The sequence below is a fragment of the Loxodonta africana genome, chromosome 15 (assembly GCF_030014295.1).
Source record: "Loxodonta africana isolate mLoxAfr1 chromosome 15, mLoxAfr1.hap2, whole genome shotgun sequence".
In the NCBI taxonomy this organism is placed as follows: Eukaryota; Metazoa; Chordata; class Mammalia; order Proboscidea; family Elephantidae; genus Loxodonta; species Loxodonta africana.
The window spans coordinates 49,583,110-49,610,614 of record NC_087356.1 but is presented as its reverse complement, the minus strand read 5'-3'; positions in this window follow the sequence as shown (position 1 = coordinate 49,610,614).

Here is a 27,505-nt window from a genome sequence, read left to right as displayed (position 1 = left end):
TGTAGATAAGTAGTATTTCAGGTGAAGGGAAAGACAACCCACAATACAGGGGAGGTCAGCACAACTGGACTAAACCAAAAGCAGAGAAGTTTCCTGAATAAACTGATTGCTTCAAAGGCCAGTGTAGCAGGGGCGGGAGTTTGGGGACCACGGTTTCAAGAGACTTTAGGTCAATTGGCATAATAAGATCTATTAAGAAAACATTCTGCAACCCAATTTGGATAGTGGTCTCTGGGGTCTTAAACGCTAGCAAGCAGCCTCCTAAGATGCATCAGTTGGTCTCAACCCACCTGGAACAAAGGAGAATGAATAACACCAAAGACACAAGGTAATTATGAGCCCAAGACACAGAAAGGACCACATAAACCAGAGACTACATCAGCCTGAGACCAAAGAACTAGATGGTGCCCGGCTACATCTGATGACTGCTCTGACAGGGAACACAACAGAGAACCCCTGAGGGAGCAGGAGAGCAGTGGGATGCAGAACCCAAATTCTCACTAAAAGACCAAACTTAACGGTCTGACTGAGACTGGAAGCACCCTGGTGGTCATGGTCCTCAGACCTTCTGTTAGCCCAAGACAGGAACCATTCTCAAAGCCAACTTTTCAGACAGGGATTGGACTGGACAGTTGGATAGAAAATTACACTGGTGAAGAATGAGCTTCTTGGATCAAGTAGGCACATGAGACTATTTTGGCATCTCCTGTCTGGAGGGGAGATGAGAGGCCAGAGGGAGTCAGAAGCTGGCCAAATGGACATGAAAAGAGCTCATTAGGGGAGAGCAGTTAGGAGTAGATAGCAAGGTGTATATAAATTTTTGTATGATAGACTTAATTTGTAAACTTACACTTAAAGCACAATGTTTAAAAAAAAAATGGTATTGAAGAAAAAAGATGGAAGGAATACCCAGAGTCACTATACTAAAAAGAATGGGTCAACATTCAGCCATTTCAGGAGGTAGCATATGATCACGAACCGATGGTACTGAAGGAAGAGGCCCAAGCTACACCAAAGGCATAGGCAAAAAACAAGGCTCCAGAAATTGACGGAATTCCAACTGAGATGTTTCAACGCATGAATGCAGCACCAGAAGTGCTCACTTGTCTGTGCCAAGAAATTTGGAAAACAGCTACCTAGGCAACTGACTGGAAGAGATCCATATTTATGCCTATTCCCAAGAAAGGTGATCCAACTGAATGTAGAAATTATCAAACAATATCATTAATATCACACACAAGTAAAATTTTGCTGAAGATCATTCAAAAGCAGCTACAGCACTCCATCAACAGGGAACGGCCAGAAATTCAAGCCAGTTTTAGAAGAGGACATGGTATCAGGGTTATCCTTGCTGCTGGCAGATGGATCCTGGCTGAAAGCAGTGAATACCAAAAAGATGTTTACCTGCGTTTTATTGAACAAGGGCATATTGTGTGGTTTAAAGTCAGGAAAGGTGTGCGTCAGGGCTATCCTTTCACCACATCTATTCAATCTGTATGCTGAGCAAATAATCTGAGAAGCTGGGCTATATATAGAAGAATGGGGCATCGGGATTGGAGGAAGACTCATTAACAACTTGCGTTATGCAGATGATAGAACCTTGCATGATGACAGTGAAGAGGACTTGAAGTACTTACTGATGAAGATCAAAGACCACAGCCTTGAAGACTAAGGTGCACCTGACCCAAGCCATGGTGCTTTCTAATACCTCACATGCATGCGAGCGCTGGACAATTAATAAGGAGGACCAAAGAAGAATTGACGACTTTGAATTGTGGTGTTGGTAAACAATACTGAATATACCATGGACTGCCAAAAGAATGAACAAATCTGTCTTGGACAAAGTACAACCAGAATGCTTCTTAGAAGCAAGGATGGTGAGACTTGGTCTCACATACTTTAGACATGTTATCAGGAGGGAGCAGTCCCTAGAGAAGGGCATCATGCTTGGTAAAGTAGAGTGTCAGCGAAAAAGGGGAAGGCACTCAACAAGAGGGACTGACAGTGGCTGCAACGATGGGCTCTAGCATAACAACGATTGTGAGAATGGTGCAGGACCGGGCAATGTTTCATTCCGGCGTACATAGAGCCGCTGTTAGTCGGAACAGGCTCAACAGCATCTAACAACAACAAATATATATTTAAATAAAGTAAAAGGAATTGGTATAGCCAACATCAAGACTTATTATATAGCTGCAGTAATCTGTACTGTGCGGTATTCGTTGAAAGACAGACACGTAAGTCAGTGGAACAAAACAGAGAATCCGGATATCATTCCACAAATATATGCCCACGTGATTTTTGACAAGAGTGGAAAAGCAATTCAGTGGAGGAAAGATAGACTTTTCAACAAACAGAGCTGGAGAAATCAGACATCTACAGGCAGACAGATAGTTAGATGGTAGATAAACCAACCAACCAACCTCAACCTCAGTTTCACATCTTTTAAAAAATCAACTAAAAATGGATCATGGACTTAAACATAAAATGTAAAACTGTAAAACCTTTAGGAGAAAAAAATAACAGAGGAAAATCTTTGAGATCTAGGACTAGGCGGAGAGTTCTTAGACTTGACAACAAAAGCACAATCCATAAAAGAAAAAAAATTGATAAATTAGAAATCAAAATTGAAAACTTTTGTTCTATAAAAGATTCTGTTACGAGGATAAAATACAAGCTACAGACTGGGAGAAAATATTTGAAAACCACATATTCAACAAAGGACTAGTATCGAGAATGTATTTTTTTCCAGTTGTTGTCAAGTCGATTATGACTCATGGCAACCCCATGATTGCAGAGTAGAACAGCACTCCATAGGATTTTCAAGATTGTGATCTTTTGGAAGCAGATAGCCAAGACTTTCTTCCAAGGCACCTCTGGGTAGGTTTGAACTCCCATCCTTTCAATTAGTAGTTGAGGGCTTAACTGTTTGTACCACCGAGAAACTCCATCTAGAATATATAAAAAATTCTTAAAATAACAATCAACCAACAACAGAGCTTCAAAATGTATGAAGTAAAAACTGATGTAACTGGAAGGAGAAATAGCAATATCCACAATTATAACTGGAGGCTTTGACCCTCCTCTCTAGTAATTCACAGAACAAGTAGGCAGAAAAGGATATAAAAGACCTGAACAACACTAAACCAAATTGATCTAATTCACACAGAATACATGTTCTTCTTAAATTTCCATGGCACATCTATCAAAATGCACCATATCCTGGGACATAAAACATCCCTTAACAAAATTTTAAATACGGAAATCATGGTTCAGATCATAATGAAATTAAACTAGAAATTAATAACATAGATATTTGGGAAATATCCAAATGTTTAGAAACAACATGGTATTAAATAATCTATGCATCAAAGAGGAGCTCTCAAGGGAAATTCAAACATATTTTAAACTGAATGAAAATGAAAATACAAAATTTCATAATTTGTGAGATGGAAATTTATAGCATTAAATGCTTACATTTTCAAATTTTTTTTTAATTTGAGGTCTTTATTCATTTCTAATGTAAGCATTTAATGCTATTAATTTCCATCCTACAAATTATGAAAGAATAAAGACCTCAAATTAGTAATCTAAATTCTACCTGAAGAAAGAAAAACAAATTAGACACAAGGCAAACAGAAGAAAGAAAATAATACAGCTAAAAGCAGAAAATAATGGCATTGAAAATGAAAAAAAAAAAAAACTAGAGAAAAACAATCCAATTAGAAAAATGACTAAAAGGACATAAATAGACCTTTCTGTATTATCCCTTACAACTGCATGTAAATCTCAAATTATCTCAAAATAAAGAGTTCAATGAAAAGTTAAATTTCACCAAAAAGGATTTACAGATGGCAAATAAAGCACATAAACAGATATTTAACATCATTAGCTATCAAAAATGCAAATTAAACCACAATGGGATATCACTACACCTCTATCGAAATGATTAGAATAAAAAAATAGTGACAACGCCAAATGCTGATAAGGACGTGGAGAAACTGGATCTCTCATACATTCGTTGCTGATGGAAATGTAAAACAATACAGCAACTCTGGAAAACAGTGTGGAAGTTTCCTTAAGAACAAAACATGCAACTGCCACAGAACCCAGTAGTTGCTCTCCTGGCCATTTATACTGGAAAAAAAAAAAAAATGAAGACATATTCACATAAAAAGCTGTACACAAATGTTTACACCAGTTTTATTTATAATACCAAAAAGTGGAAATAATCTACATATCCTTCACCAGGTAAATGGTTAAATAAACTGTGGTACATTCATACCATGAAACACTACTCTTCAATAAAAATAAACAAATTGTTGATACACATAACAACTCATATGGCTCTAAAGGGCATTAGCCGAGTGAAAAATGTCAGTCTCATGCTGTGAGATTCCATTTATATAACATTCTTGAAATGACATAAATTATAGAAAAGGAGAACAGGTTAGTGATTGCCAGTGGTTAAAGAGGGAGTAGGGGCCAGAGGACAGTGAGTGTGGCTATAAATGGTAGGATGTGGGAGTCTTGTGGTGCTGAAAATATCCTGTATCTTGGCTGTATCAATGTTAATACCCTGGTTTTGTTATTGCACTATATTTTTACAAACATGACCTTTGGGGGAAACTTGGTAAAGGGTGCATGGGATCTCTCTGTATTATTTCTTATGACTGCATGTGAACCTACAATCATCTCAACATAAAAAGTTTAGTTAAAAGAAAATGGCACAAACAACAGCAACAACAAAAAGGATGAAAATTATAAACCCACTGGGTCAGAAGTCCCCAAGACCAACCCCATGTCCGAAGATTTGCTAGAAAACCTCATGGAACCCAGCACATTACTATACTCATGGCGAAGATTTATGACAGCAACATAATAAAGATATACATCCAGATCATAAGGGACAAGAGACAGGCAGAGTCTGGAGCAATCCGTGTGCTGGTTTCCTCATGCTCTCTCCCTCCCACAAGTGGTCAAAAGAGCCCCCAGCAATGAAAGGCAGGAACACATGTGCAAGGTTTCTGTCCGTGGAAGCCCAACAGAGGCTCAGCACACAAGACTTTTATTGGGAGGGGGGCGGTCACGCAGGCATCCTTTGCCTAGCATGTACCAAAATTCCAGACTCCCAGAGAAAATTAGACGTCCAGCTTAACCTACATTTTTTGCACAGTCTAGGCACAATGAGCCACCCTTATCAGTGAGGGAATTGTGGGACTACCCCCCAAATCGAAATTCCCATATGCCAGCCAAGGATCTACCTTGACCACGGGACTTTGTAAGGACAGTAGCCTTGGGCCTGCTATGTTCACCCTTTTCTGCATACCTTGCAAACACTAACCAAAAGAAAGATGGAGTGATTATCTTAATATCAGACAAGCTATTTCTTCTTGAGTGAGTTTTGGTAGTTTGTGTCTTTCAAAGAATTAGTCCATTCACCAAGATGTCAAATTTATTCACAAAAAATTATTCAAAACACTCCCTTATTATCATTTTAATTCCTTATGAATAAGGAATATTATCAGGGGTAAATAGAAACATGTCATAATAATAAAGGGTTCAATTTTTCAAGAAGAATAACAACCAACAACAGAGTTTCAAAATATATGAAGTAAAAACTGATATAACTGAAAGGAGAAATAGTGACATTCACAATTATAGTTGGAGGCTTCAATACTCCTCTCTAGTAGTTCACAGAACAAGTAGGCAGAAAAGGATATAAAAGACCTGAACAACACTAAACCAAATTGATCTAATCATACAGAATATACATTCTTCTTAAATTTCCATGGCACATCTATCAAAATGCACCATATCCTGGGACATAAAACATCCCTTAACAAAATTTTAAAAGAAATCATACAAATTATGGTTCAGATCATAATGGAATTAAACTAGAAATTAAAAACAAAGATATTTGGGAAATATTCAAATGTTTAGAAACAACACACTTAAATAGTCTATGTGTCAAAGAGGAGTTCTTAAGGGAAATTCAAAAATATTTTAAACTGAAGAGAAATACAAAATTTCATCATTTGTGGGATGGAAATTTATACAATTAAATGCTTACATTAGAAAAGAATAACGACCTCAAATTAGTAATCTAAAAAATTCTACCTGAAGAAAAAAGAACAAATTAGACTCAAGGCAAACAGAAGAAAGGAAATAATGCAGCTAAAAGCAGAAAATAATGGCATTGAAAATGAAAGAAAAAAAAAAACTAGAAAAAATCAAAGTAACCTGAAATTTAATTTTAGAAAAAAAAAATCAATAAAATTCGTGAGCTTCTGGTCAGACTGATGAATTAAAAAAAAAAAAAGACAAGGATTACCAATACCAAGAATGAAAGAGGAGACATCACTACTGCTCCTGTAGTCAGTAAAATGATAATAAGGGAATAATATGAACAATTTGATGCCAGTAAATTTGACATCTTAGATGAATGGGCTAATTCTTTGAAAGACACAAACTATCAAAACTCACTCAAGAAGAAATAGCTAACCTGAGTGAAAGAAATTAAATTTGTAGCTAAACTTTCCCAAGAAAGAAAACTCCAGGCTTACCAGCAAATTCTACCAAACATTTAAGGAAGAGACAATAGCAGCTCTACACAAACTCTACCAGAAAATAGAAGAGGAGGAAGCCTTTTCCAGCTCATTTGGTAAGGCCAGCATTATCCTAATACTAAAACCAGACAAAGTAATAACAAAAGTTTTTAATTGTGATAAAGTACAATTTAACTTTTTTTTTTTTTAATTTTATAAAGTGTGGTTTTGGTGTTGTACTTGGAAACTTTTTTCCTAGCCCAAGGTAACACAAATTCTTCTCCTATCTTTCATTCTAGAAGATTTGTAAATCGCTTATCTGATAAAGGACTTATTTCAGTAAAAAAATAACATCCAAAGCACAATTAAAAAAAGAAAAGTTAAAAAGAGACAAAAGATCTAAACTGGCGCTTCATCAGAGGAATGGCAAATAAGCATATGAAAAGATGCCCCAAATCATTAGTCATTAACCCACAAAAAAACCCACTGTGGCCAAGCTGATTCCAACTCACAGTGACCTTATAGTACAGAGTTGAGCTGCCCCATAGAATTTCCAAGAAGCAACTGGTGGATTCAAACTGCCAACCTTTTGGTTAGCAGCCAAGCTCTGAACTACTGTGCCACCAGGGTGGCAAATCAAAAGTACAATGAGATGCCACTACACACCTCTTTGTTGTTGTTAGCTGTCTTTGAGTGGATTCTGACTCATGGTGACCCCATGTTTGCTGAGTAGAACTGCTCCATAGGGTTTTCAAAGCTATGACCTTTTTGAAGCAGATTGCCAACCCTATCTTCTGAGACAACTCTGGATGGGCTCAAACCGCCAACTTCTAGCTAATAGTTGAGTGCTTGACCATTTGCACCACCCTGGGAATCCTACACACCAACTGTTGTTAGGTGCCATCAAGCCTGTTCCAACTCTTAGCGACCCTGTGTACAACAGAACAGAACATTGCCCAGTCCTGAACCATCCTCACAATCATTGTTATGCTTGAGCCCATTGTTGCAGCCACTGTGTCAATTCATCTTGTTGAGGGTCTTCCTCTTTTTCACTAACCCTTTACTTTACCAAGCATAATGTCCTTCTGTAGGGACTGATTCCTCCTGATAACATGTCCAAAGTATGTCAGATGAAATCTCACCATTCTCGTTTCTAAGGAGCATTCTGGCTGTACTTCTTCCAAGACAGATTTGTTCGTTCTTCTGGCAGTCCGTGGTACACTCAATATTCTTCACCGGCACCATAATTCAAAGGCATCAATTCTTATGTCTTCCTCATTCATTTTCTAGCTTTCGCATGCATATGAGATGATTGAAAATATCATTGCTTGGCTCAGGCACACCTTAGTCCTTTTTAACACTTTAAACACTTTTTAACACTTTAAAGAGGTCTTTTTTTTTTTTTAACTTTTATTAAGCTTCAAGTGAACGTTTACAAATCCAATCAGTCTGTCACATATAAGTTTACATACATCTTACTCCCTACTCCCACTTGCTCTCCCCCTCTTGAGTCAGCCCTTTCAGTCTCTTCTTTCGTGAGAATTTTGCCGGCTTCCCTCTCTCTCTATCCTCCCATCCCCCCTCCAGACAAGAGTTGCCAACACAATCTCAAGTGTCCACCTGATATAATTAGCTCACTCTTCATCAGCGTCTCTCTCCCACCTGCTGACCAGTCCCTTTCATGTCTGATGAGTTGTCTTCGGGGATGGTTCCTGTCCTGTGCCAACAGAAGGTCTGGGGACCATGGCTGCCGGGATTCCTCTAGTCTCAGTCAGAACCATTAAGTTTGGTCTTTTTATGAGAATTTGGGGTCTGCATCCCACTGATCTCCTGCTCCCTCAGGGGTCCTCTGCTGTGCTCCCTGTCAGGGCAGTCATCAATTGTGGCCGGGCACCAACTAGTTCTTCTGGTCTCAGGGTGATGTAGGTCTCTGGTTCCTGTGGCCCTTTCTGTCTCTTGGGCTCTTAGTTGTCGTGTCGCCTTGGTATTCTTCATTTTCCTTTGCTCCAGGTGGGTTGAGACCAATTGATGCATCTTAGATGGCCGCTTGTTAGCATTTAAGACCCCAGACGCCACATTTCAAAGTGGGATGCAGAATGCTTTCATAATAGAATTATTTTGCCAATTGACTTAGAAGTCCCCGCAAAACATGTTCCCCAGACCCCCGCCCCAGCTTCGCTGACCTTTGCAGCATTCATTTTATCCCGGAAACTTCTTTGTTTTTGGTCCAGTCCAATTGAGCTGACCTTCCATGTATTGAGTGTTGTCTTTCCCTTCACCTAAAGCAGTTCTTATCTACTGATTATTCAATAAAAAACCCTCTCCCACCCTCCCTCCCTCCCCCCCTCGTAACCACAAAAGTATGTGTTCTTCTCAGGTTTACTGTTTCTCAAGATCTTATAATAGTGGTCTTATACAACATTTGTCCTTTTGCCTTTAAAGAGGTCTTTTGCAGCAGATTTGCCCAGTGCAATGAGTCGTTTGATTTCTCAACTGCTGCTTCCATGGGTATTGATTGTGGACCCAAGTAAAATGAAGTCCTATTAGAATTTCCAAAATTCTAAAACTGTCCATCCCAAGTTTAGGCAAAGATGTGGAGTCACTGGAACTCTTACACCCAGAACCCAGTGTCCTCAATAACTATTTTGTCATCAAATTTTTCAACACTGGAAATAATGGAATTTTTTTCTTTTTCTTTTGAAATATATCTAGATGTACAGAAGAGTTACAATGATAGTGAAGAGAGTTCCCTTGTTTCCTTTACACAGTTCCCATAATAGTAACATCTTACATAACTACAGTAAAATTAACAGAACTAAGAAATTAACAATGGTACAATAATATTAACTAAACTATGGACATTACTCAGGTTTCACCAGTCCATTTTTTGTTGCAGGATCCAACCTAGGATTCCACATCACATTTAGATGTTGTGTCTGCATGTTGCATTGTTCGTTGCCGTTGTGTTAGCTCCAATTCATGGTGACCTTATGTTTAACAAAATTAAGAATTGTCCAGCCCTGCAGTATCTTCATGATCATTGATATGATTGGCTTGAGTCTCGTCTGTGAAATATTCGGGATATTTCCTCAGTCTTTTATGATCTTGACACATTTTAAGAATACTAGTCAGGCATTTTATAGATGTCCTCAATTTGGTTTTGGATGCTATTTTCTCATGTTCAGATTGAGGTTATAGAACTTAGGGAAAAATACCACAGAGACTATGTGCTTTTCCCAATACATCACATCGCAAGTAAACAATGTTGATATATCTTAGTACTGGTGATGGTAACGTTGATCACTTGGTTAAGATGATGTTTCCCCTGTAACTTACTATTTCCACCATAAACTTATTATTTCCCCTGTGTAATTAATAAGGTTTGGAGGTTTCCTTGCCTCTCCATTTTGGCAATGTATGGGCCTTTTCAATCTGAGGTCTTCCCCTTTTTTTTTTTAATCCCAGAAAAAGTGTATCCATTATTTCCTCTAAGAATTTCCTGGCTTTGTGGTAATTAACTGGATGTTCACTCTTTACCTTTGTTCCTACATCTCTCTTTTCTCTTTATTCTTCCATCTTCTTTTTCAGAAATGTCTTAAGTATGGTACTACAAATCATTAATTCACTCCTCAGCTCTATCCATTTTGCTAAATAACCCATCTTTAATTAACTATTAAATATTTTATATATAAATTTTTTCTTTGTCCATTTTATGTTTTCTTGTTCTTGTTTTTTACTTCTTCACCTCTTTTGGTATGTTTATTAGACTCATTTTAAAATCTTGGTCTATGTGTTCTAATATTTATGTTTCTGATGGAAGCTCTAATCTACTGTGCCACATTCCTTTTAAAATAGCTATATTTATCAAATGCCTCCTTATTTAAACTAGTAAGCTCTTTTTCCCTAAGGTTAGCAGCTATTCTGTCAGGCCATGCATGTGACAAAGAAAGCTCCCTGGTCAATATTACCCAATGAGCTCAGATGAATGAACTGAGTTTAGAGAACTTTAGGCACTAGAAAACTATAATCAATCACCCTCTGCTCCTAAAAACAACTCCTCAGTTCAAGACTTTACCCTTTGTCCTCTCAAAGAAACAAAATTAAGAGACTCCTCAGATTATAATTCCCCATGGGGAGAGGAATGGGTTTGAAGGGAAGGAGTAGAAAGCAATTACCCAAAGCATGCGAGTTACCTATTTTTGTCAGCTCCTAAAAAGCATAGGGCTTTTGTGCTGTACTAACTGCAGGACTAAAGCTTGACTTGCTACAGGCATGGGCCAGGCTCTGTATTTCCTAAAGCAGTGATAGAGGGAAAGCCAAAAAAGAATTCCAACGGTTTTTATCCTCCCATCAGTGTGTCCAACTGTCCTGCCCCAAGTCAAACTCACCACTCTCCCCATGCAAGTTCAAAAATCCCTTATAACCTCAAAAAAATCTCACTCTATAGCAAGTTTTTCAACCTCAGGTTTATTGACATTTTGGGCCAGATAATTTTTTGTCATGGGGGATGTTCTGTACATTGTAGAATATTTAGTAGCATTTCAGATCTCTAAAAAAAAAATAAAAATTATTATTATTATTACTGCCTATGGCACTCCTCTCCAATATGACAACCAAAAATGTCTCCATACATTCCCAAATATCTCCTAGAGGGATAAAAATTGCTCTAGAGTTCCTCTGGGGTTGATTTTGGGTGCATGAGCCTGCAATCATGCTAGTTTAGTGTCTTGGTAGAAACCGTCACACCTTATAGGCATTCAGTAAGTATTGCTTCTCTTCCTCTTCTCCTTCCTGCCAAGGCAGGAAGGTAAGAAAAATAACCAGGCCTTAAACTGGACCCACATCAGTGCTGGGGGAAATGGAGTGAAGAAAGTACACTGGAAGTAACTGACCATAAGCCTTCAAGGACATGTGGCCTTCCAGAGCCTTGAGGGCAGGGGCTTCTCTGCATTGCAGTGGCAGAATCCAAAGATGCTGATGGCATGGGGCCCACTAGTCACTGCCAGTCAGGCCTTCCTGTCTCCCAAGACCTACTGCAGTCAGTGGAGCCAAGAAAGCATGCTGGACAGCTTCAGGCAGCAGCTGACAGCTCTCATCTGGGCAGCACGTGGGCTTCAGCTCTTCTGCATTTAATTGGCATTAAAGATTAAGAAGCAAATTACCAAAGCAATCACACAGAATCCACTTGTCTATATCTTGCTACATCTCCCAAGCAGTTGATATTTACTGTCAGCTGGCATTTAATTACTCAGCCGGATTTGGAGGCCATAACTGACAGAATGCTGAAGACTAATTCTTTAAAAGAACGCTTTCCCCATACAAGAACACTTGGGCTCAGAGGTTCAGTATCCCTGTTCCAAGGATCAGGATGACAGACATCAGAACAGATTGGTTCCTTCGTCTTTCACTCCTCCCTACTGTTCTCTCACTGATTTAAGACCTCATGCCTGCTGGAGTCAGTGGGGAAAAGCAAATGAGACATTGAGACATGAACTGCTCCTCCTTCCTAGAACCAAATCCAACATAGTCCTAATTCTACAGAAAACCCTCAGAGCCTAGAGAGGGGCCTTCCCCAAGGCAGGACTACTCAGCCAACAGAACCACATTTTTGCCAAGGACAAAGGATGAAACTCCAGTCAGAGGTACAGTTCGAGGAGCATCGGGGTACCACTGTTTAATTACATATTTCCAGAATATCACTGCACATTGTAAAAATCTCTACCTCTCACTTGCTTCGCATGCCTCATGTCATTGCACGTTATTTTAATTTCCTAATCTAGCATCAATTATATCATGTAGCATTTAATAATTTAAACATTTAAACTAGATCAGGATCAGCAGTATGAAATACAGAAAAGATGGCAATGTAGTTCTAAGGAAATATAGAAATGATACTAACAGATAGGTTATTTTCATTTCCAACCTTTCAAAGTTAGCATCCATGACATATGGGCCCAGTCCTGTATTGAAAAGACAGTGATTTTCAGACAAAAATAGGCACTGGTACATACTTGCCCCCAGCTTTTTTTTTTTTTTTAAATAATATCAGAAATATAAAAAGGGAGATAGTAGGCAAGTGCCAACTTCAGTGAAGGGAAGGACAACACACAATACTGGGGAAGTCAGCACAACTGGACCAAAGCAAAAGCACAGAAGTTACCTAGACACATCCAGATACTTTGAGGGACCAAGTAGCTGGGGCTGCAGAATGAGGTCCATAGTTTCAGGGGACATCTAGGACAACTGGCAAAACATAGTTCATAAAGAAAATGTTCTATACCCTTCTTGGTGAGTCATGTCTGAGGTCTTAAAAAAAAAGCCTGTGGGCAGCCATCTAAGATAGATCTATTAGTCCCATCCCACCTGGAACAAAGGGGAATGAAGAAACCAAAGACACCAAGAAAATACTAGTCCAATGGACTAAAGGACCACATGAACCAGAGACTCCACCAGCCTAGAACTAGATGGTGCCCGTCTACCACCAACAACCTCCCTGACAGAGATCACAACAGACAGACCCAGACAGAGCAGAAGAAAAATGTAGAACAGAATTCAAATTCACATAAAAAGACCAGACTTACTGGTCTGACAGATACTGGAGGAACCCCCAAAACTATGGTCCTGGAACGCACTGCTGACTCAGAACTGGAACTATTCCTTAAGTTCACTTTTCAGACAAAGATTAGGCAGACCTATAGAACAAAAGGAAACCCTGGTGGCTTGGTGGTTAAGTGCTACGGCTGCTAACCAAGACATCAGCAGCTCAAATCCACCAGGTACTCCTTGGAAACTCTATGGGGCAGTTCTACTCTGTCCTATAGAGTCGCTGAGTTGGAATTGACTCGACGGCAGTGGGTTTGGTTTGATATAGAACAAAAAATAACACACTTGAGGAATGTTTTTCTTAGTCCAATTATATATGAGACCAAATGGGCAACTCCTATCCAAAGCAGGGTGAGAAGGCAGGAAGGGACAGGAACTGGAAGAACGGACACAGGGAACCCAGGGTGGAATGAGGGAGCATGCTGTCACATTGTGAGGATTGCAACAAATGTCACAAAACAATATGCGTATTAATTTTTGACTGAGAATTTAACTTGAGCTGTAAACTTTCACCTAAAGCACAATTTTTAAAAAAGGGAAAATTTCAAAAAGGAGAAATAAAATGTCCCTGCATAATCCTAAATTTCAACTAGTGATTCATCAAGGTCAAGCGCTAATCTGAATAAATATGCTTTGGTTTTTTTGGTATTTTTTTCTTCAAACATTTAGGCTGGAAAAATACTTTTAAATAAATAAATAAAAGGGAGAAGATTGGGGAAAGCCTAACTTTGGAGCAATGGTTTTATTTTAAAACTTGTCCTCTCCACCATGACTTTTTTCTGGCCTTGGCAATCAAGTCTCTAAATCTTTCCTTTTCAACATTGGAAATTCCGGGGTTCACTTCTCCAGGCCGAGATGAAATTGCATAGTTTGGAATTTTTTATAAACTAGATTTGCATACAAATCCACCTGCTTTATGTAGAGATAGAAACAGACTGAGGCCATTTTAAATGTTCCCATTTAGAGCTTCAGAGTTGCCCTCCACAGACAGCAATGTGCTGTCTGGGATTACAGCACCGGGCATCGGTCCCAAGCATGGGCAGGACCATGGAGAGCAGATGAGTCTGCCTCAGCAGAAATTGAAATGAATTAGTACCAGGAGTCTCTCCAGCAACTCTGACTATGGTCACCCAGGCCGCTCTGGCCCTGATTTTTCTCATACTTCTCTTCTCAAAGTGTCCTCCCTGGAAATGTCCCATGGCTGATGGCCTCCATGAAGGCCTACGTATACTAGTAGCTGGCTAATTGCCTATGTTAAAAAAAAAGTTAAGAAACCAATAAAGGAGCAAGTTTCATCTATGTTTCCATGACCTCTTTGTGTTACTACTCACAGGTCTGCTCACAAAGACGAAATTAGAAGAGCCTGCTCCATCTCCACTACATTTTGTCTGCCCTGAGTTCACTCAGCTTTGGGACAGAAGGCTAGACTACCTCCTCCTCCTACTTGGATCTTGTTTCACAGGTAGTTTTCATTCTCGGTTCCAATGCCACCAAACTTGCATGCTCAAGGCCACCATGACTTTCAGAACTCAACAGAGAATACGTGGTTTTTAAAAATAACATATTATTTATATATGTTCATCTAAAAATACTGCAAAAAACACGGAATTTTTTTTAAAAAATAAAACAAAATATGGTCCCAATTAACATTAACATTTTGATGTGTTTCTTCCAATATTATTTAAAAATAAAATATTTGTGTAATTACGATCACATATTTTATTTTTTTATCCTGCACTTTTTATGTAATTTTTTGCCAGCATTTTCCCATTGAAAAGTGTTCAAAAGCTCCGTTTTAAATTGAAACATGCTCCCTTGATGGAGGCACCCTAATTCATTTAATCATTCTCCTATTATTGGGTATTTAAGTGATTCCATGTTTTTTTATTATGATGAATAACCTGGAGTGAACATCTTTGGACTAAAATCTTTGACCCCATCATTGATTACATTCTTAGGTTTTGCAGAATAGAGTTATTAAGTCAAAGAAACATGTTAAAGCTCTTAAATTGCCGATTATTTCCAGACAGGTTTTTTCAATTTCTGCTCTCACCAACCGTGTATTCTTTCAAGTTTTACAAATCTTTAAAAATCTGATAACACCAAAATTGTATGTAGTCAAAGTTATTGAACTGTTCCTTTGTGCTTCTTTCCACTATTCCAATCCTAAGAAAGACCATGCTCATTCAGAAGGCAGGAAAATAGCCAACTAATATTCTTCTAGCCTTTTCAAGGATTCACTCTTTTATATTTAGCTCTATAATCTATATGGAATTAATGGATGTGTAAGGTGAGGATCTCTTAAGGGGCTCTTTCCACATGGAGGGCTCCCCTTCTCACACAATTATGCACGAGCCCCCACAGCGGACAGTGGCTTGATCTGCTTGGTGCACATGCAAGAAGGTTCAGCAACTCCTCTTTTCTTCTTTGGTTCTGCCCTCCTACCAAGAGCTCTCATTCTAGTATGCTCCTCCATCCATAGCTTTACACAGATCGGCCTCCACAGGAAGATCTAAAGTCTTTAGTGCTGCCGGGAATGTATCTGAGTAAGTCTACCTAGCCCAAGCACAAAGTGTTAGCAAGTTTCGTTTTCTAACATATCTAAACCCACATTCTCCAACCAGTCTATCAGTGATAAGTGTGATATATTGATCTCTATCTGTCTGACTTTTGTATCCATCTCTTAACTCCTTTGAACATGGACAATGTAGAAGAGGTTATTTATCAAACCCCCTAAAACATCAACAATTTAAATTGATTTTTTAAGTATTTTAACAATATGTCTAACTAAATAGTAATTCTCTTCCTCACTAATCCATGATTCTTCCTTTGTTACATATCTCTGAACATATTCAAGTCAGGGCTATTTAGACTATTCTATGTCAATTCAGTTTGTCATACTATAGTGGCTTTTGTGCTGTTGTGATGCTGGAAGCTATGCCACTGGTATTTCAAATACCAGCAGGGTTACCCATGGTGGATAGGTTTCAGCAGAGCTGCCAGAATGAGACAGACTAGAAAGAAAGGCCTGGTGATCTATTTCTAAAAATTAGCCAATGAAAACCTCATGTATCACAATAAAACATTGTCCGAATCTCGTTTTGGACACGTGATCAGGAGGGATCAATCACTGGAGGAGGAAGTAGAGGACTAGCAAGGGTGAGGGACACCCTCCATGAGGTGGACTGGCATGGTAGCCACAATGATGGATACAAACATGCTGGCAATCATGAGGATGATGCAGGACTGGGAAACATTTCATTCTGGTGTACATAGGTTTGCCTTGAGTTAGAGTCAACTTGTCAGTAGCTAACAACAACAATATCAATTCATAAATCAGCATAATACAAATTTATAATATGTTTTATTGTGTCTTGCCCTTGGGACAGCCATTCCCAAACTTTGCTGCTCTTTACAATCATCCGGGGAGCTTTAAAAAATCCTGATGTTTACCTCGTACCTTAGACCCCCAATTAAATCAGAGTGTCTGGGAGTAGAGGCCAGGCATCAGTATTTTTAAGAAATATCCAGGTGATTTCAGTATACAGCAAAATTTAAGAACTTCTGCCTTAGGAGAAGAATTTGTCATAACCAGCAGACCAGGAGCCCAGGGTTTTATGCCAACTCCTTCACTCTTCCTCAGGCTCCACTTACAGCACACCTGGATATACTACCTGATCACTGCTTCCCACATTGCAGACATTTTCAATTAATAAAAGATTTTTTCAGTAGCTTTCACTACCCCCCCAAAAAATACAAAATTATATTTCATTGTAAATTTTGCTAGACAGTATAGAGGATATTGAAGTGGGTACTTTCCCTAAAATAGACAATGGAAATGTGAACCAACCACAAGCATCCTGAAAGCACAGTGCTTACACCCATAAACTAACAGTCAACCACTAAATAGGTAGTTACAAGATGCATCATTTTATTAATCCAAAGTATTACAACAAGGTTGGAAAGAGTTTCTTTTTAGTTTATATTTGCAAAACCTTGAACTTGGTCCAAACTACAGGAAAAAAGCCCAGAATTTCTATGGCATATTTCTCCTTAGAAGTCATCATCTCCGCCCCAGCCCCAAATGTGCATCTCCAGTTTTAGCATTCTGTGCCTCTCTATTAGTGCATCCGTGTAGGCCAGAACCACCTCACTTCCTCTGTCCTTGACACCCAGGTTGTACTCTAGCTGGACTGTGTCTGCTGGGGGTCAGCCATTGTTGCCCTCTGCCCTCTGAAAGCCCAGGAAGCTTCCTTCCCCCGCCAGGGCTTTGGTGATGCTGTAACAGAAATACCACAAGCAGGTGCCTTTAAAGAACAAAAATTTATTGTCCCACAGTTTTGGTGGGTAGAAGTCCGAATTCAAGGCACAGGCTCTCTCTGTAATCATTAGAGGAAGATCTCTTTCAGCTTTTGTAGACCCAGCATTTCTTGATTCCTTGGCAGTCTCCACCATGGGGCATGTATCTTCCCCTCCATTTGTGCTTGCTTTTCTGTGCTGAATCTGCTATTTTTGTATCTCAGAAGTAAGTTTAAGACACACCCTACACTGATATGATCTCATTAACATAATAAAGGAAACCGTATACCTAAATGGAATTACATCCACAGGTATAGGTGTCAGGATTCCAACACATATTTTTGGAGGACACAATTCAGTCTATAGTAGTGCCCAAAATGAAGTTGGCATCCTTCTCTGAACCCTGCCCAGACTGAATTTCACAACTCACAATCACCTCATTTGAGTAATGAAGACATGCCCTCCTCATGCTTCTACCTCTGCCTTCTGGAGTGCCCCAGAACTCTAACACAGGATTTACCTTGGACTTTTCCCTCCCTCTGGTTCTCCTTTTCCTCAGTTCAGCGTTTCCCTCTACTCTTTGCATGCCAACCCTCACAGGGGACGTGAAAGCCAGGTTCTATGACTTTTTCCAGTGATCCGCCCTCCTTTGAAGCTCATGCCATTCAATTATACCATTTGTTTTGTGCATTGTCACTCCCAAATTGCTGTCAGGACTTCTGGATCCTTGTTTTCCTTTCCAGCCAGTCTCTGTCTACAAGTGTACCTCCAGAGTTTTGTCCACATCCCCCTTCTCTCCTTGTTCTCAGCTTTTCGCTGAGCTACCTGCTTCTAGAATCACCTCTGTGGAAAGTCCTTAGTCCCACACCATTCTCCAGAGCTTCAAGCCTGTATCTTCCTTCACTGACCATCAGAAATCCTCTCATGAAGGTTTCACAAATGCTGAATTTCACAGATTCCAAAGCCAAGTGCTGTCACATGCCCTGCTCGTCTTAGTGATATTACTTAGACAGTTTCAGGTATTACAGTGTTAAAAACAATGACAATGGGTGGCAGGTACACTTACAGAGCACTCACTCTGGACCAGGCTCTATGTTGAGCTCTGTGCTTGTGCTCTCTCATCTAGCAGGCAGTATCATCACCACTTTTACAGTAGCACAAGATGATGCTTGGAGACACTAATCAACTTGCTCAAAGTAGCACAGCTAATACGAAAACTCAAAGTCCATTCTGCAGAATTGCCTTGTCTCTGCCAGGTGCTGAGTTTTTCATTTACCTTCCCTGCATCCCATGAGGTAGAGCGTGTGGGTAACATGGACAACTCCTCCACGCATTCCATCCCAAATGATTTAAGCCAATTATGGCAAGTCTATCCCTATGCAGTGTTTGTTGTTGTTGTTAGCTGCCATGGAGTTGGCCCCCAACTCATGGCAACCTCACGCACAATGGAAGAAAATGTGCCCAGTCCTACACCATCCCTATGATCAGTGTGGATTGGACCATTGTGATCCACAGGGTTTTCACTGGCTGATTTTCAGAAGTAGATCACTAGACCTTTCTTCTTAGTCCATCATAGTCTGGAAGCTCCACTGAAACCTGTACAGCACCACAGCAACACAAGCCTCCATTGACAGATGGGTTGTAGCTGTGCACCTAGGTCTTCCACATGGGAGGAGAAAATCTACCGCTGAACCACCACTTCCTCCACATAGTGTTTAGTTCAGGGATAATGATACGGGAGAGGAGAATTGCTCAGAAATTCTGAGAAGCCACTCCCTTTTTCCTGCCTGTTGTTCAAAAAAGCAGTATGTTGCCACCAGTTGATGCTGGTAGCCAGATTGCAATCATGAGAGGGTCAACATATGGGGAAGAGCAGGTCCAAAAAGATTGTAAGCAGTGGGACCAGAGCTCCTGACTTCCTGTACCTGACCTACTCCCATCTTGGAACCTGCTGTCCTTTGAGTAGTGAAACCTTGCTATTCAGTTTGAGTTGTGGGTGCTGCAGCAAGGATGATATCCCATATCTTCAGAGGACTTAGAAAGGGGAACTATCCTGTCCAAGGATCCACAATTAATATGTGGCAGATGTGGGGTTTGAACCCAAATCCATATGACTACAAATTAAGTTCTCTTATCACTATACAGTATTGACTTCCATTTAATGAAAGTGATATTTTGGCATCAGGTTTTTTTGGGTAGGCTACTCAAGCCAGCAGTAGTTCTAGATATTCTCTATTTGTGCCTACCTCCTCACATTACTCTCTTCCTATTTTAGTGCACTCCTGTTACCATAACCTTGATCCTAATGCAAATATGCCATTCTCCTTTGTAATCCTTGCACGCTCCTTCAGACACAATACCACTGGCTTTCTGGCCTTACTAACCTCTGACAACTCTGAGTCACCAACACATCTGAACAAGTCTAGGTCCTCCTCCTTCTAGAGAAATAGATAAAAATCTTACTCTGCACAAGCTGTTTCCTATCAGTTTTGCCAGGCTTGGCCCTGGCCCTGCTGAGCTGTAGGGCACTGGGCTGTAAGAACCATGTTGGAAGTGACTCCTTTGATGTCTTCAAAGGTTGAAGCACATCCCTCCCCTTTTAGAATGTAACTCAGCCTCAGGTAGAGAATGTTTCAGCTACTGGGAAAGCCAATTAGATCCAATTATAACTGAACTAACCTCCCATGACACAGAAACTCCTTGTAGGACTTGCCAGCTCCTTGCAAAATATCATGTATCTAGTCTGAGCTCTGGTGTGGAATGTGCCCTGATGACAGAAATCACTGTGTCACTCAGTCATTGTTCACCTGGCCTCATATTACAGCTGCCTGGGTAGTTTTGATTACCGTTACCCTGCCTATCCTCAGTGATTCTCATTTAGTTGGCCTGAGGTGGGTGGTTCAAGCATCAGGACTTTTTTTAAAAACACCTGGTTGAAAACCAGTGAGGTATCTGCATTCACCCGGAAAGGGAGCTGGGTTGCTCTGAACCTGATTTCTACCTCTCCTTTCCCATTCTTGGCCCATTTTTCTGGATTACTTGGCACCTGCCTTCATTAACACCAGGTCCTTGATAATTTTTATTATTATTTACTCTAATTATCATTAGCTCTTTCAAAATATTCCTGGTGTATTTGTATTTACACTGGATTTCAGATTCCGTTTTCTAGACTAATATATTTTGGGTATCTTCAACTAAAGCAAGCAAAAAAAGTACAAGTTTTTTTTTGTTTTTGTTTTTTAAGTATATATTTTTATCCAATTAATAGGAATCTGAGTTCACAGCATCTAGAAATAATTAGTATCTTTTTTTTACAATTATGGGCACATGCTTAACATGAATGTGTATATTTTTCTATTCTTATCTATAAACATATTCGTGTTTCTCATATATACACATACACATGCATCTCCCATAGCACAGAGTCTTATACAGGGCAGATATTCAACTAGTGTCTCTGGGAGGGAAGGAGGGACACATGGATGAATGCACAAGAGCTGAAACTAAAGATATGTGTAGAGATAGATACATGGATATACAGCTTAAATGTAACTGCAGCCTTATTTCTAGTTGGCATTTGATAAAAAGAGGACATCTGTTATAAATTTCACATTTTGTATTCAATCAGTGAATGTAAATAACTGATGTATGCATATAACAGGATATGACTTTCAGTTTTTTTAAATGCTAATATATTTCATTGATGCCCTTAATGATTAAATAAAGTTTCATTATATTTTTATTAAATGAGTATTTCCAAGATTAACTTTAAAATGTAAAGGGATCCATTAGAGTCCATGATGAGAAATGAAAATAGTAACTTCCAAAGCAATTCAAGTTTCAGACTGTGAGAATAATTCCAAATAGCATCAGAGACAATTGAGTCCAGTGATTTTCAAAGATTTTTATTTTTTTTATAGCAGTAGAGCTCTTTATTTAATCAAAACCTTAGCAGAACACACACAAACACACACACACACACACACACACATATATATATATATTAGGAGCATATTAGGAGCCCTGGAGCCCCAGTGGGGCAGTGTTTAAGAGCTATGGTGAGCTACATCTGCTACCCAAAATGTCTGCAGTTGGAATCCACCAGTGGCTCTTTGAAAAAACTGCAAGGCAGTTCTAATCTTCCCGTAGGGTCATTATGAGTTGGCATCAACTCAAACGCACAAAACAACATATATATATATATATATATATATATATATACACACACACACATATATATTATATATATATACACACACACATATATATTATATATATATACACACACACATATATATCATATATATATACACACACACATATATATTATATATATATACACACCCACATATATATATATATACATACACATACCTGACAACAGCTCAGCCTGTCTGGTTGAAGTGAGGTGCAGGGCCTCAGAGCCCATTTTCCTCCTCTTTAGAGTTTGAAAACCATTGAACTAGCCTAGTGACTCTTAATCCTGGGTACGCAGTAGAATCACCTGTCCCCACACCAAAGATTCTGATTTATTTGGGCTGAGGTGGGACCTGAGCACTGATATTTTTTAAAAGATCCCTTGGTGATTCTAATATACAACCAGGATTGAGAACCACTGATCTAGTATGACTGCTCTTACATATGAACAAAACCAAAGCCTGGTGAGAAGTGACACCATAACAAAGATGGAAGCTAGGCTCCTGGGGCTCCAGTCCAGTGATGGGACTCTGCCCCAGGAGGTTCACTGAAATGGCCTGTATTGAATGGATTAGTGAATGGCCTCTGCAAGAGTCTGAGAGGACTCATTTGTTCATCCATTACTGAAGCAGGGATAAGGAGGAGTTTAGCATGATGTCCCAAGTTACAGATATCCCACTTCCCCCCCAAGATATGTAGCCAGGAGCAGCAACAATCAGTCATTTCAAGTTCTTTAGGAAAGAAGTCTGAAGAAAGAATGGTCAACAAGAATGGCTTTAACAGGTCATTTCTCAGAAGAAGGGAGGGCAAAAGACTGGCATAGCATCATGATCATAATTATAACAGCTTAGATTAACAGCTTCTGTAATCATTTCACATGCATTATCTTATTTATTCTTTACAAAAAACCAATGAGGTTGGTATCTATTTGGATGAGGGAACTAAAACTTAAGGAAGTTTATAGTAATTTCCCAAGGTTATGTAGCTATTGCTCAGCTGACTTGAGAGTTAAACACAGGTCTGTCTGATTTCAGTGCCTGAGTTTTTAACCACCAGAACATAAAAAATAATTTTAAAATAAACTTTAAAAAGAAAGAAATATTGAGGTGGGGCCAAGATGGCATAGTACTCAAATGCTTCCGGTGATCCATCCTACAACAAAGACCAAAAAAAAACAAGTGAAATGATTATATTTATGACAAGCTAGGAGCCCTGAACATCAAAGGCAAAGTTAGAAAATGGCCTGAGCAGCAGGGGGAAAGAGAGACAATTCAGAAGTGGAGAGGAGTTGCCAAACCTGAATCCCTGGGGACCCTCAGGCACCATTCCCTGAAGCAACCACGGCGGGGCTGGCATTAGCGTTCTAGACGTGGTTTCCTCAGGGAGAGACAGCGAGCAAGCCGCACAGCCTACTAACACATCCGAAACCAGAGAAGAACAGCACTCTCAGCAAAAGCTAAATACTTGCATTTCTTTTACCACTCCTCCAGCCCCCAAGCCAGCTTCAGTGGTTGTCAATTTCCCTGGGCCTGAGATAGGCCCTGCTGCACACCCTGAGCCATTCTACTGGCCTTGGAGAAGAAAAAAATTCACAGCTGAGGGAAAAGATAATCTGCCAGCTCCACTAAGCTGGGGAGCTCAGGACATAAGCAGCTCCTGTCCAGGCACAAATGGTCCACAGACTTTGAATAACTTTCACCCCTGCATGAACCCATGTGGGCCCATTTCAGGAGAACAGGCCCTTGTTGGCAGGCTGCAACTGTTTCAGCTGTGTGGTGGAGAGGTGGGTGTTTGATGTTTGACGCTACTTTGCCTGTTAAACAGGGTCCTCACCTGCCCACATCAGGGGCCTAAGGACTGGTGGCTCCACCCACATCACCTAACCATCCACAACAGTGGTCCAAGGATAAGGGGTACCTTCCAGTCCTTACAACCAAAAGCATTGGGTGCCCATGGTCTGGCTGCAGAACCCACCTACTTGTGGGCTGTAGGGAACAGGGGTGTGCTTTCCTCAAAGACACTGGGGGGATGGTTGTCAACCACCTGCCTTGTCCAGAGCATGACCTCCTGCTGCAACCAGATACCGGTACCTACAGCAATCACTCTGGTCCCTCTAAAACTGTAGGACACAGCCTGTACCACACACTTGATGACCAACTACCTGGACACCTGAGCTGAATCCATACAAGAAAGATGAATGGACTGCTAGGCTCATATACCTGGTAACAGCTCTAGCCATCTGGTGACATGACCTTAGAGCTTCAAAGGTGAAAATAATCAAGCTAGCTCACTCAAGCAGCCTAAATGGGCATATCAAATCAAAACAAAGCAAGAAGCTAGGATACAGTGAGAAAACGTAAAATAAACTAATATAATAACTGATAGATGACTCAGAGACAACAGTCAATATCAAATCACATAAAGAAGCAGACCATGATAGCTTCAACAAGCTCTCAAAACAAAGAATCAAGGAATCTTCTGGATGAAGGTGTATTCCTGGAATTACAAGATACAAAGATTAATACGCAGAACTCTTCAAGACATCAGGAACAAGATCAGGAAGGAGATCAGGCAATACGCAGAACAAGCCAAGGAACACACAGAAAAAGGAGTTGAAGAAATTAAAAACATTATTCAAGAACATAATGAAAAATTTAATAGGCTGCAAGAATCCATAGAGAGACAGCAATCAGAAATTCAGAAGATTAACAATCAAATTACAGAATTAGACAACTCAATAGAAAGTCAGAGGAGCAGAATTGAGGAACTGGAAGGCAGAATTAGTGAGACTGAAGATGAAATGCTTGGCACCAATATGTTCGATGAAAAATCAGATAAAAGAAATTAAAAAAATGAAGAAACCCTAAGAATGATATGTGACTGTATCAAGAGAAATAACCTACGAGTGAGAGGAGTACCAGAACAGGGAGGGATAACAGAAAATACAGATAGAATTGTTGAAGATTTGTTCAGGTAAGATGGCAACGGGGTGACTTATATAAAGCACTGAAAGAAAAACATTACCAGCCAAGAATCATATCCAGCAAAACTGTCTCTCAAATATGAAGGTAAAATTAGGATATTTCCAGACAAAGAGAAGTTTAGGGAATTCATAAAAACAAAAACAAAACTACAAGAAATACTAAAGGGAGTTCTCTGGTTAGAAAATCAATAATACCAGATATCAACCCAAGACTAGAACATAGGACAGGGCAACCAGATGTCAACCCAGACAGGGAAATCGCAAAAATAAATCAAGATTAAAAAACACTCAAAACAGAGAAACAGCAATGTCATTATGTAAAAGGAGACAACATTAAAAAAATAAAGAGGGACTAAGAAATGTAGTCATAGATCTTTCATGTGGAGAGGAAGTTAAGGTGATATAAAGAAACGAAAGTTAGATTTAAACTTAGAAAAATAGGGGTAAATATTCAGGTAACCACAAAGGAGACTAACAATCCTACTCATCAAAATAAAATACAAGAAAAAAAAATAAAGACTCAGCAAAAACAAAATCAACAACAGTTAAGAGGAAGGAAAACATATAAAGATGAACTACTCAGCACAAAAAAACTGGGAAAATGAAACTGTCAACAAGACACAAAAAAAGGCATCGAAATGACAGCACTAAATTCATACCTATCTATAATCACCCTGAATGTAAATGCACTAAATGCACCAATGAAGAAACAAAGAGTGGCAGAATGGGTAAAAAAAAAACATGATCCATCTATATGCTGCTTATAAGAGACATGCCTTAGAGACACAAACAAACTAAAACTCAAAGGATGGAAAAAATATATCAAGCAAACAATCAAAAAAAAAGTAGGAGTGGCAATATTAATTTCTGACAAAATAGACTTTAAACTTAAATCTACCACAAAGGGTAAGGAAGGACACCATAATGATTAAAAGCGACAATATACCAGGAGGATATTACCATATTAAATATTTATGTACCCAAAGACAGAGCTTCAAGATACATAAAACAAATTCTAACAGCAGTGGAAAGTGAGATAGATAGTTCCACAGTAATAGTAGGAGACTTCAACCCACCACTTTCGGTGCAGGACAGAACATCCAGAAAGAAGCTCAATAAATACATGGAAGATCTAAGTGCCACAATCAACCAACTTAACCTCATAGACATATACAGAACGCTCTACCCAACAGCAACCAAGTATACTTTCTTTTCCAATGCACATGGAACATTCTCTAGAATAGATCACATATTAGGTCATAAAGCAAGCCTTAACAGAATCCAAAGCATCAAAATATTACAAAGCATCTTCTCTGACCATAAAGCCATAAAACTAGAAGTCGATAACAAAAAAAAACAGGGAAAAGAAATCAAACACATGGAAACTGAACAAAACTTTGCTCAAAAAAGATTGGATTATAGAACAAATGAAGATCGGAATAAAGAAATTCATAGAATTCAATGAGAATGAAAACACTTCCTATCAGAACCTTAATGGGACACTGCTAAAGCACTGCTCAGGGGTCAATTTATGCCAATAAATACACATGTACAAAAAGGAGAAAGGGCCAAAATCAAAGAATCATCCCTAGAACTTGAGCTATTAGGAAGAAATATTCAGGCACAAGAAGGGAGCAAATAATAAAAATTAGAGCAGAAATAAATGAAATAGAAAACAGAAAAACAATTAAAGACTTAATAAGACCACAGGTGGTTCTTTGAAAAGATTAACAAAATCGATAAGACACTGGCCAGAATGACAAAAGAAAAATGAATAAAGTAACCCAAATAAGAAATTAGTTGGGTAATATCACAACAGACCCAAATGAAATTAAAAGAATCTTAACAGAGTACTATGAAAAGTTGTACTCTGACAAATTTGAAAACCTAGAGGAAATAGACAAATTTATAGAAACACACTACCTACCTAAAACTAACACAAACAGAGGCAGAACAACTAAATCAACCTATAACAAAAGAAGAGATTGAAAAAGTAATTTAAAAACTCCCAACAAAGAAAACTCCTGGCGGCTTCACTGAAGAATTCTACCAAACTTTAAGAGTTAACACCACTACTACTAAAAATATTTCAGAGCATAGAAAAAGAAGGAATACTTTCAAACTCATTCTATGAAGCCAGCATAACCCTGATACCAAAACCAGGTAAAGATAACAAAACAAAACAAAAAAATTACAGACCAATATCCCTCATGAACTTAGATGCAAAAATCCTCAACAAAATTCTAGCCAATAGAATTCAACAACATATCAAAAAAATAATTCACCATGACCAAGTGGGATTCATACAAGGTACGCAAGGATGGTTCAACATTAGAAAAACAATCGATGTAATCCCTCACATAAATAAAACAAAAGACATGAACCACTTGATCTCATCGATTGATGCAGAAAAGGCATTTAACAAAGTCCAACATGCATTCATGATAAAAACTCTCAGCAAAATAGGAATAGAAGGAAAATTCCTAAACATTATAAAGGGCATTTAAACAAAATCAACAGCCAACATCACCCTAAATGGAGAAAGAATGAAAGCATCCCCCTTGAAGACAGGATGCCTTTTACCACCACTTTTATCCAACATTGTGCTGGAGGTCCTAGCCAGAGCAATTAGGCTAGATAAAGAAATAAAGGGCATCCAAACTGGCAAAGAAGAAGTAAAAATATCTCTGTTTGCAGATGACATGGAAAAACCTGTAGAATCCTCAAGAAAACTACTGAAACTAATAGAAGAGTTCAGCAGAGTATCAGGATACAAGATAAACATACATAAATCTGTTGTATTCCTCTACACCAACAAAGAGCGTGCTGAAGAGGAAATCACCAAATCAAAACCATTTACAATAGCTGCTAAGAA